Source organism: Vombatus ursinus, unplaced genomic scaffold (assembly GCF_900497805.2).
Source record: "Vombatus ursinus unplaced genomic scaffold, bare-nosed wombat genome assembly UNPS02007284.1, whole genome shotgun sequence".
NCBI classification, from domain to species: domain Eukaryota; kingdom Metazoa; phylum Chordata; class Mammalia; order Diprotodontia; family Vombatidae; genus Vombatus; species Vombatus ursinus.
The window spans coordinates 27420916-27436147 of NW_020947062.1; the positions used below are offsets into that span (position 1 = coordinate 27420916).

Here is a 15232-nt window from a genome sequence, read left to right on the forward strand (position 1 = left end):
AAAACCTTTCAGCAGAAAGAGAGGGAGACAGGGAGTGGAAAGGGAGAAGGGGAAGGAGAGAGAGACAGAGAGATAGAAACAGAAAGGAAAAATGGTGTAGTCTTTACAGTGGGCCCGGGGACAGAGGTGAGAGCTGTCTCACACCGGGAGAGCCCGGACAAGGGGCTGTCAGTTCCCAGGACCGTGACAAGAATGGAGCTGGAGACAACGAGGTAGTAATTCTCTCCGTGGACAAAAGGGCGGAAAAACAGAGCCTCCGTGGCCGCTACTCACCTAATCTAACCCGACAAAAGACGACCGAAGAAGAACCGCGGACAAACCAGTCAAGCTCCTGGCGGTTTCCCGCGCTCTGCCGTCGCACAGATGACGACATTAATGAGCCGGCTCCACCCCCAGGCGCGCTGAGGCTCGGGGAGCTGGGTCGCGGGATGATGCCGTCATCGCCACACAGGCGGTTGCTAGGAGACCAGCCGGCAGGGAGGGGAGCGGCTGTGAAAGGAAGAGAAGGAGTCGAACTCGGAAGTGGCGGTGTCGACTTAGCTGGCGGGCGGAAGAGGAGACGGCTCCAGCGGAGACGGAAACCGAACGAGAGCCCAGGGGAGCCAGTCTGAGGAGAAGGAGGAGGAGGAGGAGGGGTGCAGTCTGGGCGGGGCTGCACGAGGAGCCGGAGCGGCGGGCCTCACTCTCCTCACCCCCCACCGGGCCGAGGGGCGAAAGGCTTTGGCGATGGAGGCGGCTCCTTGGATAGCTCGGGTCAAGCTACGCCGCGGCAGGTAAGCTAGGGAGGGGAAGACGGGCGGCCGCGCTCCGGCTCCGGGGCTCCCCCACACCCAGCTCGTCTCCCCAGGCAGCCACTGCCCCCAGACCTGGCCGCTGGAGGAGAAGAAAGAGGTTCAGTCACACACACCCCCGACCCCCCGCAGAGCCCAGAGGGATAAAGGAGGAAAATTTTAAAAAACAGTTTTCCAGCCAAGTGTCTCGATGATGTTTGGGGCGAGTGGGTAGCAGCGTGGTGCCCGTCCTCGCTCTCTGCTCCATTCAGATATTCCTGACTGAAGGCGAACGTTCTCTCACTGCAGGTTCGCGCACCACGGAGAGCGAGCGCCTCGGTGCGCATCCCCTAGCCCAGCGCTGCCGGCGCCGCGCGCCGCCTCCTCCGCCCTCCGCCGGCCCTGGCAGCGGCGCACACCATTCATGCTTCGCTCTCAGCCCCGTGCTGCAGGCTTTTTCTTAATGACTTGTCCTACATTCCCCCAGACGACTCCGTGATTTAAAGAAACACTACTTTTGATGCCTTCTGAAGTTTCGTTTATTCTCATGGTACCTTAGCTTCCAGTTTTAGCTTTTTATATAGCGCTTTACAGAGAGATTTACATATGTTATCTCTTGTGATCTTCACCACAACCTTGTGGGCAATTAGTTAGTGACTACTACCGGCTTCTGATGCAATTCCTATCCCTCGTTAATTTTTTTAAATTTGTGAGATGCTTAAAAACAAATCATAATGTTCAGTATGACTTTTTTTTTGGAATCTATTTGGCAAGTGACAGTGAGTGGGGCTTTTACACGTCTAAAAGCCTGTGGTTGGCAACCAACAGTGGTTAATTGTCAGTGAAGTTGAGATTGTTGGGAAAATAACCTGATGTGTTCTTACAAAGTAGAAGTAACTAAAACAGGTCTGTAATTATTTAGGGACCTCTAATGTAGTGAATAGAGACAGATTACCTTATAATTATTCCATTTTGTACTTCAGTAATTAAGTTGAGGTCGAAGAACCTTATTCCATGGAATTACCATACTAGTTTTTGAAAAACTAAACTTTGTACAAGAATTTGCATATTGGAAAACAATAGTTAGGAATTTTCCTATTAAGTGGATCAGATCTCTTTGTACTTTAAAAATGTTATCTTTTCTGTCCTCAGCTTTATCTCTGTATTGTAGAAGTTCATCCTTGACAAATTTTTAAAAAGCAGGATTCAAACAATTTCTTTTGAAAGGTTGTTCTTATTCATCATAATCTTAGTAATCTTTCAGTTCAGATGTAGATTTTAAAAGTGTTCCATTTAGCCCTTTTTCAGATTGATTTTGCTGCTACATCAGGAAACTGATTTGCATGTTTGTATGTGGATTTGAGTTTTTTGTTTGTTTTTTTAAAAGTAATTTTGGTACAGATGTGATTGCATGAGGTGTAGGGGAACTCCCAGAAACTCTTTCGTACAGTTGGACAGCTTGTTCTGCAACATGTAGTTTTAGAGAACTAACCAGAGCCACGTGTGTGAGTTCACAGCTAAGATTTGTCCAAGGCATAACTTGAACCCAAGTCTTCTTAACTCTTAAGCCTAGTAAACTATCCACTATGCCATGCTGCTTTCGATGATTTGATTATTTGTTCTAATAAGTTATGATAACTAAAATAATGTGAAAAAGTTTATGAGTAAACCATCTTCAACAGGTTAGCAATCAACTAGTGTCTTTTAAGTTTCTACTTTGTGCCAGGTATTGGAGGTGAAAAGATGAAAATTAAATAGCCTCTACACTCAGGGAGCTTACTGTTTAAAGAAACAGTAGATACATATATAAATAAATAGAAAATATATACAAACTAAATAATTTCAGGACACAAGGCTGGCAGCTGGGGTGGGGGGGGGGTGGTCATTAGAGTCCCTTCCATCAAATCCAACCTCTTCGTATTACAGATGGGGAAATTGAGGCACAAAGAGATTGTGATTTACCTATAGTCACACAGCTAGTAAGTATCTGAAGTAGGATTTGAATCCAGGTCTTTCTGATGCCAAGTCCAATATCCTTATACTAGACAACCTTCTGATTTTACAGATGAGGAAACTTAGGCCCAGGGAAGTTATTAAGTGACTTGTCCAAGGTCATACCAGTAGTATCAGAGCTGGGGTTTGAACCCAGCTTCTGTGACTTCACAGCCAGTTTACCTTCCACTACACCAAGGCTTCCTCTTGCCAAAGAAAAAGCTTAATATAGGAGAATTGAGCTGCGTTGTAAGAGAAACTAAGGCTTCTAACAGGCAAGAGTGAGAAGAGGTCCATACCTGGGCACGGAGGACAATTTGCATTAAAGCACAGAGATGGGAAAATGTAACGTCTTGGGTGAAGGACCGCAAGTATCAAGTAAAGTTTAAGTAAAGGGAGTAATATATAATAAACTAGAATGTGAAGGGCTTTAATAACAAAAAAAGGAGTTCTTATTTTATTCTAGCAGCAAGGGGAACCCACCAGAGCTTCTTGAACAGGGAAGAGACAGGATCAGACCTATGCTTTAAGAACATCACTTTGACTTTTAAGGAAAATGTTTTGTACAAGCTCTTCTTACTATATCACCTTAGTAAATGAACAAGAAGAGTATCGCTTTGGTCACTTAGGGGAAAATGTGGAATTTAGAGGCAAGAAGACCAGTTAGGAGGTTATTACAGTAGGTGAGAGACGATAAGCCACATAGCCGTGGCCTACGTGAGGAAAGGATGTGAAGGTAGAATTGACAAAACGTGGCAGTTGGTTAGATGTAAGGAGTGTGAAGTTGATCATTAGGAGTGTGAACCTGGGTGATAGATGATAACAACAACAGATATTTAAATTTTTTAATTTAATTACTTGAATCAATCCAAAGAAACCTTTTTTCTGTACTTGGAGGAAAAGCTCCTGTTTGGTTTTTTGGTTTTTGTTTTTTTTTAATGTCAGACAAACACTTAAGTGATCTCTGTTAAATCAAACACTAATATAACTTCTGCCAGTTCATTAGCACATCTTTCTTTTAAACAGTGTTAGCAAGCATGTAGTATTTTTTTTTTAATTTATCCTTTCCCTGGAATGTATAATAGTTGGCATTATGAATGTCTCTTTTTAAACAGCTATGCCAAGGGTGGGCATCCTGCAGCCTTGAGGCCATTTGTGGCCTTTTAGGTCCTTGGATGAGGCCTTTTGACTGAGTCCAAGTTTTGCAGAACAAATCCCTTTGTTAAAGGGATTTGTTCTGTGAAGTTTGGATTCAGTCACAGGGCTGCCCTTGAGGACCTGGACAGCCACATGTGGCCTAGACACTTCAGATTCCACACCCCTAAGGCCTTACCATTGGTGTTTAACATAGGGGAATCAGCTGAAAATAAGCCATATGTTAATTATAAAATGTTTATAAAATAGTTATATTGATATGAGATATGTTGTATAAAACGATATGTGAAGGACCTGTGATTTCATCTCTATGGGAACTCCATCCACTGAAGCAGACCTAGAGATTACAACACCTACGAGTTATTTGTTCTATGACCTTAGACTGAATCCTAAATCTCATCTAGCTGTGCCACTAGGGCAGCAGCATGAAAGGGTATGGATGAAACTGCAAGTATAATCAATTACTAAAAAACAGCTCAGTGTGTGGTGGAACTGTATCATCATCTTAATATTTCAAAGAAGAACTTTATGAAATCTTTCAGTATGAAGTCATCTGACAGGTATTTGTGTTTTTTCTGCCAATCTATGGGCATGTGATTGTGAGCTTCTTGAGGCCAAGGATAGTGTTTTTGCCTTTCTTTGTATCCTCAGTGCTTAGGACAGTGCCTGGAACGTAATATGTACTTAAAAAGTACTTTTTGGTTAATCTTTGGGAATAAAGAGGTCAGTTCATTAAAATGGTTACCAGATCAGCAGATTCTAACGGAAAGTATAATAGCTGGAGCAGGAAGAGAATATGGTGACAGCTGAGGAAGTGTACTTAAAAATAACGCTATAAATAATTTGAAGAAAATGTGTAGGTTTCATTATCTCTTAATTACCACATCAGATTGGCAAAAGACCATCAGATGGTCTTCTCTCAGTCCTCATTCTTTTTGACCTTTCTATTACATTTGACCCTATTGACCACCCTCTCCTCCTGGTTTGTCTCTCTTCTCTGGGTTTCTATGACATTACTCTCTACTGGCTGCCCTCCTACCTGTCTTAGTACTAACCCAGGCTCCTTTGCCATATCATTCCTGATTGCTGTGGATATTTCCACATTACTAGATTGTGAACTCCTTGAGGGCAGGAACTGTCTTTTCCTTTTTGTATCCCCAGCCTGGACACTTCTTCAAAATGAAGGTTCTAAGAGGAACTGACCAATCAGAGGAAGAAACTATTGGGTCAGAGGAATCTTCCAGAGTGAGAAGGGTTCTGGGAAATGGGAGAGAACATCCAGAGTCAGAAGCAGGACCCAAAACAGAGTGAATTACTTCCTTTGTAGTACTCTGTGGTCCAGCTAAATTGGTATTCTCTCTCTTTCTTCCATCCAGCGCTCCATCTCACATCTCTTGTCTCTAGTCTGTGACTTTGCACTAGCTATCCTCCATGCCTTAAATGCACTCCCACCTCAAAGCTCAAGCCCCACCTTCCACATAAAGGTTTTTTTGGTCCCCGAAACTCCTACTGTTCTTTCTGAAACTACCTTGTATTTTTAAAATGTATTCTCTTTACATTTAATTATTCTACACACATATATATATATATATATATATATATATATATATATATATATATATAAACTTGTTTTCTCTCCTTGAAAGCAGAGTGTTTTTGTTCTTTTGTGTCCCCAGCACCTAACACATTTCCTGGCTGACAGTTGATGCTTAATAAATGTTTATTAATTGACTGATAACATTACCTATACAATTCTAGATTTCAGGAGAGGAAGAGAGAAGATATTTTAGTGTGAGTTTTCTTCTAGTCATATGTCCTATAGTGTTTCCAACTGGGTAGTTTATCCTGATCTATACTGATAATTGAACTATTGAGATATGGGTACCAGTTATGAGAAAGTGTGGGGGGAGTGGAGTTCACTGAGTATAGTCTGCAGTACCATTTTTTTACTTTATACCCAGAAGCCAGTGAAGGTCCATTTCCAGGGAAATCTCTTGAACAACTTTGAGAGAGTCTGCAGTTTTATTCTATCTCCAAAGTGGCATGGAATCCTCAGAAGTCTCATGAAATAGAAACTAGAATTCCTGACCTGTCTTAGATTTGCCAAAGCTATATCAAAGAAATTTGTTTCAAGTTCAGGAGGTAAAATTTGGGGAAAGTTGCTCTAGTAAGTATGTCATCTTAATTGCCTATCATATTCAAACATTAAATACCTTCTGTATGCAAGCATTATGTCCCTCATCACAGTAAGTGTATTCTGGAAGATGAGTTGTAATTTTCCAACTCTTTTGCAATTTCATTAGAGATATCTTATGATGGATAATATTACCAGTGTGCAGTGTGAACATCTGCTTTCACTTTTCATTGTTCCTGTTACAGAGATGGCTGTCCCCAAAGCTTTAGTAATTTAAGTTAGTTTTCAGATGCCTTAAACCTCCTTGACACTTCTCATTATGCATGGGGGGAGGGATGTGTACTTTTCTCATTGCTTGTATTTTTGAATTCTTAATATATATCTGTGATTCTAGGTTTGATTACAGTACAGGGAATAGAGATCACATAAAACATGGGACTTAAGTGTTCTGTGGAAATTCATCCCAGTGTCTTCTGGGATCTGTGATTGTCCAGCAATTGGCTAATGTATAAGAGCAAATTAATAGACTGTGCCAGAATGACCATTATATACCAACCTAATGGTCTGTTTATTTAGCTGATGTCCCCATTAGGGGTGTTAACATATTAAAGCTGTATTTGCTGAACTTGGCAAAGTATTAATGGTATTTAATATATAAGATGGAGTCAGTTACTGTCATGGCAGCATTGTAAATAAGATGGAGAGTGGTACCACTAATTCTCTAAATATGAGGAATTAATTTCTAAAGTGAATTTATGGCTTGATTCATGAATTGATTAAATTGAAAAGAAATCAACTTCTCGGGAATTCCAGAGTTAGAAGTCCTAATTTTGCTAGGGTTCTCTTTGTGGCATGATGTTCCAGGAGTAGAAATTCCTAGAGAATAATAAAGACTTCTGCATGTCAAACTACGTCCTTTTGTTTATATCTTAGAAAATGAAGAAGTTTCCAAGGTAAGCAGAGCAGCTTATAAAAAGGTAAGAGAAAAGGTGTATGATTTCTGCCCCCCAAAGGGTTTGGGGGCAGTGGTCTTGAGGACAAGGGAATTGCCTAAAAATAAAAAGTTTTTCCAGGGATATAAAAATTTGCTCTTGGCAAAGGAATCCATCACCATAAGTGTTTCCTAGATAGAATTATGTGTTTTGGTGGAGAAATTCTGGAATAGTAACAATCTTTCCTCAACTTCTTTATTTTTACTTCTCCTACAACTTTTATCTTAAGAAAATAATCTTTTGAACATGGTGATCTCTTCAAAGTAAATAGAAACTGAGAAATGGTTAAAATACTGTATAATGACATTTAGTATATATGTATAAATATATATACTATATTATAGTTAGACTTCTGAGCATACCTAATACTTTTAAATTTTACTTTTAAAATATACTGTATCATAAAATACTTATGTCAAATATAATCAGCAACCAGTACCCTTAAATTTTCCATACTTCCAAGATTTTATTAAAAGTTTTTACCCTGGTTAGAAAAAGTTACTTCTCATCCATTATGTTGATATTTATAAAAATCCAGCCATGCTTCTTTTCATAACTAGCCTACTCTTCAACTAACTTCTTCTGCTTTTCATCTGTTGAACTCAAGTAATATCACTGAACTTTAGTATTAACTTAAGCATGCCTTATCTTACTGGAAGCTTTCCCTCATCCTTCTAGTAGCTACTTGAGGAGAGAAGAAAAGGTATGAAATAACCTCTGTGAGAGTACAATAGAGGATCATTTTTTTACGCTGGATATGTAATTTCATTTGCGTAGGAAACTCCCACTGAACAAACTCCATCTACTTATACAGTTGCCCCACCACTTAATCTTAAAGAGTTCATTGCGGCACCAAGAGGTTGTGACTTGTCCAATATGTGCCAGAAGTGAGACTTGATCCCAAGTCTTCCTGACTTCAAGGCTGACTCTCTATCTTCTATGCCAGTGCCTCTTATTCAGAGAATCAATGAGGAAAGAGTAAAAGGACTGCCTTGCTAAGAGGAGGGGCCAATTGCCATTAGGTTATCATAGGCCCTGTCATCAAGTTTGGAAATGACTTCCTCCAGCAACATTCAGCAGCATTTAAGTAAGATAGGAGGGATTAAATGATAGAAGTAATTCAGGGTTGCAGTTTGATAGAATATGAGCCAAGTGACTGGACAGGGGAACAAGAGAGTCAGGAGTAGAAGTCAGTATGATATTGAACTCTTTGATTTTATGATCAAGATTGTTAAGAGAGGGAAGAGGGAAAACAAAGCTATAGTGATAGTTTGGGGGCAGCTTGGTGGCTCAGTGAGTAGGGCTCTGGCCTTGGAGTCAGGGGGACCTGAGTTCAAATCCGGCCTCAGACACTTGACACTTACTAGCTGTGTGACCCTGGGCAAGTTACTTAACCCTGATTGCCTCACCAAAAAAGCAAAAACAAAACCAAAAAAAAAATATTTGGGGCAGCTAGGTGGCACAGTGGATAGAGCACTGGCCCTGAAGTCAGGAGGATCTGAGTTCAAATCTGGCCTCAGACCAAACACTTGACACTTACTTACTAGCTGTGTGACCCTGGGCAAGTCACTTAACCCCAATTGCCTAAAATAAAAAAAAATTATAGTGATAGTTTGGGAGAATAGTGAGGTGGAGAAAGATAGGAGATCAAGGACAAAGAATAAATTTAGAAGGAACAAAGGATAAGGAGAAATGGAACAAAGAATTTTAGAATTCTTGATCATAGAAGTAGAAAGTCATTAGTGAGTTCAATGGTATGACTATCCCTATGTGTAGCCAAGGTGGAATAAAGGAATAGGTCATGGGGATTGAGTTAATCAGAAGGCAGAATATTTGAGGTGGTACATTGAAGTCCCCTAGTAAAAGGACAAGGATTAGTGTGTTGAGGAAAAATGTGATCCAGATACAGAACTCCTTAAGGGAAGAGAAAGAAATGACCTGGGAGCCAATAGATAGTAGCCACTAGGATCTGATTGGGCAAAATATCTGGATAGAATAGACCTTAAAGAAGGAGAAGTTGCTGAGCGATGGTGGCAGGGGCAGTAGCAATGAGATATAAAGAGTATACACACTAACCCTGCTGTTAGCCTGGTGTGTCAGAGGAGAGAGAAAGATGCAACCAGTTCTGGAAAAGAAGGCCAGGAAGAAAATGTCTTCTGACAAAAGCCAAGTCCCCACAAAGACTAGGAAGATGGGAAGAGCCGAATGAGGGAGCGTTTAACAATGGAATGGTGATCCCACTGGGCACACTGGAAGGGGTTGAGCCATGCTGGATTGAGATTTAGGAGGCATAGGAAGGTATCAGGTGAATGGGAATGAAAGAATGGGAAGCAATATCTAGGGACATTGGGATTTTACTGGGCTTTTACTCATGTACCTAGGAATTCTCTGTCATTCAAATTGTTTCCATGTAGCTCTTGTCTATACCTTTCTATAAATCTTCCACGGGGGATCTACTTAAGGCCTCGCTGACTTCCTTTATGTCTCTGGACATTACATAGGTACCATTGCAGCACGGTGATTGCACCTTTTGTTTCATGAATGATCTTTTCTGGTGATATACTTTTAATATCTTTTATGCAGTTTTGCTAATGAAAAATCTTTCTCTTGAATCTTTCAGGGCTTCTTTTGTGACTTTATCATAGACATGAAAGACAGCTTGTTTGATGACAGCTTTTAAGACAGTGTTTTGCTCCATGGGATCAAATTTTCATAGTCACACAATGAGAACAGTGGAATCTTGCATTCAGTATGGTGCAGTCAAAAATTGCTAAGTGTAGAGTCAGAGGATGTGGGTATTCAAATCTCAGGTCTGCCACTTATTACCTGTGTAACCTTGGGCAAGTCATTTGACCTCTCCTGGCCTCAGTTTCCTCATGTGTAAAATAAAAGGTTTGGATTAAATGGCCTCTGAGGTTTTCCAGTCCTAAATCTATGATCCTTTGATATGTCCCTTTTAGTCAGTTTTGTTCCTGTAAAGATGTGGTCTGCTAGAAAAAGCTTTTTGACAAGATGCAAAACTCACTGGAAAGCACAGGAATAAACAGGGCTTTCTTTAAAATGATAGGTAGTTTCTATCTAAAACCAAGAACCAATATTATAATAACTATAGATAGTTATATAAATATAGTATAGATAACTATAGATAGTAGAAAATACTTGATAGTGTACCTGTGAAGATACACACAGGAACTCTGTCAACACAATTACAAAACATTCTTTACACAAAAACAAAACTAAATAATTAGAGAAATATTAGTTGCTCGTGGGTAGGCCAAGCTAATATAATAAAAATAACAATACTACCTAAATTAATATACTTATTCAGTGCCGTGCCAATTAAACTACCAAAGGATTACTTTATAGAGTTAAGGGGAAAAAATCATAGTATTCATCTAAGAAGGAGCAGAAGGTCAAGAATATCAAGGAAATTTGTGAGGGGGGAAATAGGAAGAAAAGGGACCTCAACTGTACTAGAAAATAGTTATCAAAACAGTTTGGTACTGGATAAGAAATAGAAAGCTTAATCTGTGGAAAGATTACATACACAATATACAAAAACAAATGAGCACAGTAATGCCTTATGTTTGATCAACTCTAAGATCCTAGCTATTGGAGCAAGAACACACTATTCAACAAAAACTGTTGGGAAAACTAGAAAGCAGCCTAACATAAACTACATATAGACTTCACATCTCACTGTATACCAAGACGAGCTCCAAATGGGAACATGAAGATGCATAAAGGCTAACATCATAAACAAATTAGAGAAGCAAGGAAGAAATTACCTGTCAGACACATGGAAAAGACAAGAGTTCATGACCAAAGAAAAGACAGAAAGGTTTACAGGAGTTAAAATGGACAATTATGATTACATAAAATTTAAAAGGTAGTACAGGCAATAGAGAGACTTCTAGAAGCCAAGATGGCAGAGTAAGCCATAAATCACTGTGACCCTCCCATATTTACCTCCAAACAACCATAAAATAGAGCCCTCAAACAAATCCTAGAACAGCAGAACCAGCAAAAAGACAGGGTAAAACAATCTTTTAGCCCAAGAAACTTGGAAGATCAACAGGTAAGGTCTATCTCACTCAGGTAAAAGGGGAGTGTAGTTCAGGACAGGAAGCATCCCAGCAAGCCCCACCTCAGCAGATCAGCAGGATATCCTGAGCCCCAGTGTGGGGGAGCAGGCCAACACCACCAGCAGGACCTCCACATGCCTCAGCATAGCAAGGGAAACAAACAGAATCCAGATCTGAGAACTGCCATGTGCATCAGCTTAGCCCTGGGCAAACAGGCAGCCCCTAGCAGGCAGACTGCCATGTACTTTAATGTAGCCCCAAGGAAATGCAGAAATATCCCATCAGCCTGAGCACACACCAAATACCAGCACTAGGACCCCAACTCAACACCAGGTAAGCTGCCAGACCCCTAAGGCCTCCAGCAGTGTTAGCCACTTTCACATTACCCTCTCAAGGCAGCACCAGACAGGAGAGTCTCCTGTGGACCTCAGGACAACATCAGTGGAGCACCAGATACATAGCCAGGGCCTGCTTCCCCTGGCACAAGAAACCTGAGACGGTGCCCCTTCTACCCTGGGAGCAGAGCTCAAATTTAAAAGAGTGGGAAAGGGCCAAAAAAGATTATCAAAAAACCAACAAAAAAAGAATGTGACCAGAGAATATTATTATCGTGACAGAGAAGATCACGACACAAACTCTGAAGATGACAATAATGTCAAAACGCCAATGGGCAAAACCAAATACAAAAATGGGAAGTGGTCTCAAGCCCAGAAAGAACTCATGGAAGAGCTCAAAAAGGAGCTTAAAAATCATATAACAGAGGTAGAAGAAAAATTGGGAAAAGAAATGAGAGTGTTGTAGGAGAATTATGAAAAAAAGGTCAACAGCTTGGAAAAAGAAAACAACTGCTTAAGAAGTAGAATTGGCCAAATGGAAAAGGAAGTACAAAAGCTAACTGAGGAAAACAACTCTTAAAAGTTAGAATTGGGCAAGTGGAAATTAATGACTATGAGACATCAGGAATAAATCAAACAAATTCAAAAGAATGAAAGCCATAATCAGAAGGAGGACCTGGACAGCATCTTTCAAGAAATTATCAAGGAAAACTGCTCTGATACCCTGGAACCAGAAGGCAAATTAGGCATTGAAAGAATCCACCTCTTACCTCAGAAAAGAGATCTCCAAAACTCCAAGGAAGATTATAGCCAAATTTCAGAACTATCAGGTCAAGGAAAAAATGTTGTAAGTGCCCAGAAGGAGATAATTCAAATATTAGGGAGCCACAATTAGGATTTAACAGCTGCAACATTAAAGGATCTGAGGTCATAGAACATGATATTCCTGAAGGCAAAGGACCTAGCACTGACTACAACCAAGAATCACCCACCCAGCTAAATTAAGCATAATACTTCAAGGGAAAAAATGGTCATTCAGTGAAATAGAAGGATTTCAAGCTTTCATAAGGAGAAGACTAGAATTAAACAAAACATTTGATATCTAATATCAAGACCCACGAGAAGCCAAAAAAGGCAAAAGGGGAAAAGAAAATATATAAGGGATTCAATGGAACTGAAATGTTTACAATCCCTGTATGAAAAGATGATACTTGTAATTCTTAAAAATTGTACCACTAATAGTACAGCTAGAAGGAATATACATAGAGGGTACAGGTATAAGGTAAATTTGAGAGAATGACATAAAAAAATGAGGGAAAAGGTAAAATGGGGTAAATTATTTCACATGAAGAGGCATGAAAAAAGCTATTGCAGTGGAGGGAAAGTTGGGAAGATGGGCAATAGACATCACTTGACCCTTACTCTCATCAGTATTGGCTCAAAGAGGGAATAATATACACAATCTGGTGAGTGTAGAAATCTGTCTTGCCCAACAGGAAAGTAGGAAGGGAGAAGATTAAGTAAAGGGGTGGAGAGGACTGACAGAAGAGAGGGCAGACCAGGGGAGGCGGCAGATAGAAGCAAAACACTGTTGAGGAGGGAAAGGGTGAAAGGAAAGAGGACAAACAGGAGGAAAAATAGGATGGAGAAAAAAATACACAGTTAGTAATCATAACTCTGAATGTGAATGGGATTAATTCTACTATAAAATGGAAGCAGATAACAGAGTGGATCAAAAACCAGAGTCCTATAATGTGGTGTTCACAAGAAACACACTTGAAGCACGGAAACACACACATACAGAGTAAAGGTAAGTACTGGAAAAGAATCTATTATGCTTCAGCTGAGGTAAAAAAAGAGGGGTAGCAATCCTGATCTTAGATGAAGCAAAAACAAAAATAAACCTGAAAGAAAACTACATGTTGCTAAAAGGTGTCATAGACAATGAAGTAACATAAATACTAAACATATATGCATCAAATGGTATCAATACCAGATCTCAAACTATATTATAAAGCAGTAATCATCAAAACTATATGGTACTGGCTAAGAAACAGAGTGGTGGATCAGTGGAATACATTAGGTACATAAGACACAGTAGTAAATTACCATAGTAACCTAGGAGTAGCTAGGTGGTGCAGTGGATAGAGCGCAGGCCCTGGATTCAGGAGCACCTGAGTTCAAATCCGGCCTCAGACACGTAACACTTACTAGTTGTGTGACCCTGGGCAAGTCACTTAACCCCATTGCCTAGCCCCCCCCCCCAAAAAAAACCAAAACATAGTAACCTAGTGTTTGATAAACCCAAAGACCCCAGCCTTTGGGATAAGAACTCATCATTTGACAAAAACTGCTTGGAAAACTGGAAAACAATAGGGTATAAACTAGGCATAGACCAGCATCTCACACCATATACCAAGATAAGGTCAAAATGGGGACATGATTTAGACATAAAGGGTAACAACATAAGTAAATTAGAAGAGCAAGGAATAGTCTACCTATCAGATCTATGGAGAAGGGAAGAATTCATGATCAAGAGAAAGAGAGCATTACAAACTATAAAATAGATAATATGATTATTATTAAATTTAAAAGCCTTTGCACAGGTGCGGAGCCAAGATGGCAGAGTAAAAGCAGTAATTTGCTTGAGCTGTCCCCCAAACCCCTCCAAATACCTGTAAAAAATGGCTCTAAACAAATTCTAGAGCAGCAGAACCCACAGAAAGACAGAATGAAACAAATTTCCAGTGCAAGACAACCTGGATGGTTGATTAGAAAGGTCTGTCGTGCCAGGCTGGGAGAGAAACACAGTTTAGCACTGGCACGCAGTCAAAGACCAGGCCTCAGCAAACCTGGAGCAGGCCTTAGGACTGAATCATGGGCAGCTATAGAGGTTTCCAGACTTTTTGACCCACAGAAAAACAACTTAGAAGGTCAGTAGGAAAAGTCTGTGACTGCGGTAAGAGAAAAGCTAGGTCCCAGCCCTAGTTCTAGTGCAGCCCCAGGGCAGTGGCTGCTTCCAGAGCTTCAGACCCACAGAGTGAGGGGGAATCGATTGACTGATCAGAGTGAGATTGCAGAGATCTCTTTGCTGGTGCTGAGGCAGGATTCTCTTGCTTTGCCCATGCTTGGATCTGAGTTACAGTTCTGGGTCACGATCCTGGAGTGAGGAGGAGTGTTGGCGTGCTAGAGCTTGTGGCAGTGGTGGAGAGGGAATCCTCACAGTTCCAAGGCAGAAAAGAGTACTTGTGGTCGCTCATAGACCAGAGTACAGGCGACGAAAGGAGTAAACATCTCACCCTTAATCATACCACCTTGGAAGAACTGAAAACTTACAGGTCCCTAGAAGTATCTGTGCAAACAGCTGCACGAAACCCCCAAAGCTTGGGACAGTACATTCTCCACATTGGAAGCAGACTCCTGCCTTAACAAAGACTTAAAAACTCAAGTAATTGGCTGGGATCATGAGCAAACTGCGCAAAAAAAAAAAGTCCAACCATAGAATCTTTCTTTGGTGACAAAAAAGATCAAAACATGCAGCCAGAAGAAGACAACAGAGTCAAAGTTCCTACATCCAAAGCCTCCAAGAAAAATATGAATCAGTCCCAGGCCATGGAAGAGCTCAAAAAGGAGTTTGAGAAACAAGTAAGAGAAGTAGAGGAAAAACTGGGAAGAGAAATGAGAGTGATGCAAGAAAATCATGAAAAACTAATCAACAGCTTGCTAAAGGAGACCCCAAAAAATACTGAAGAAAATAGCACTTTAAAAA

At 40.5% G+C, this 15232-nt stretch overlaps 2 protein-coding genes across 3 annotated transcripts in view; one reads left to right on the plus strand and one right to left on the minus strand.

Moving 5' to 3' along the window:
* WDHD1 (WD repeat and HMG-box DNA binding protein 1) overlaps positions 1-355 on the minus strand; it is an 82820-nt gene extending 82465 nt beyond the window's left edge. For both annotated transcript variants that reach the window (XM_027849160.1, XM_027849161.1), the window contains exon 1: positions 274-355. The gene's annotated coding sequence lies outside the window, so the exon portion shown is untranslated. The remainder of the gene's footprint in view (positions 1-273) is intronic.
* Positions 356-609: 254 nt separating this feature from the next.
* The window catches only part of SOCS4 (suppressor of cytokine signaling 4), a 28542-nt gene continuing 13919 nt past the window's right edge, over positions 610-15232 (plus strand). The window contains exon 1 of the mRNA XM_027849193.1: positions 610-773. The gene's annotated coding sequence lies outside the window, so the exon portion shown is untranslated. The remainder of the gene's footprint in view (positions 774-15232) is intronic.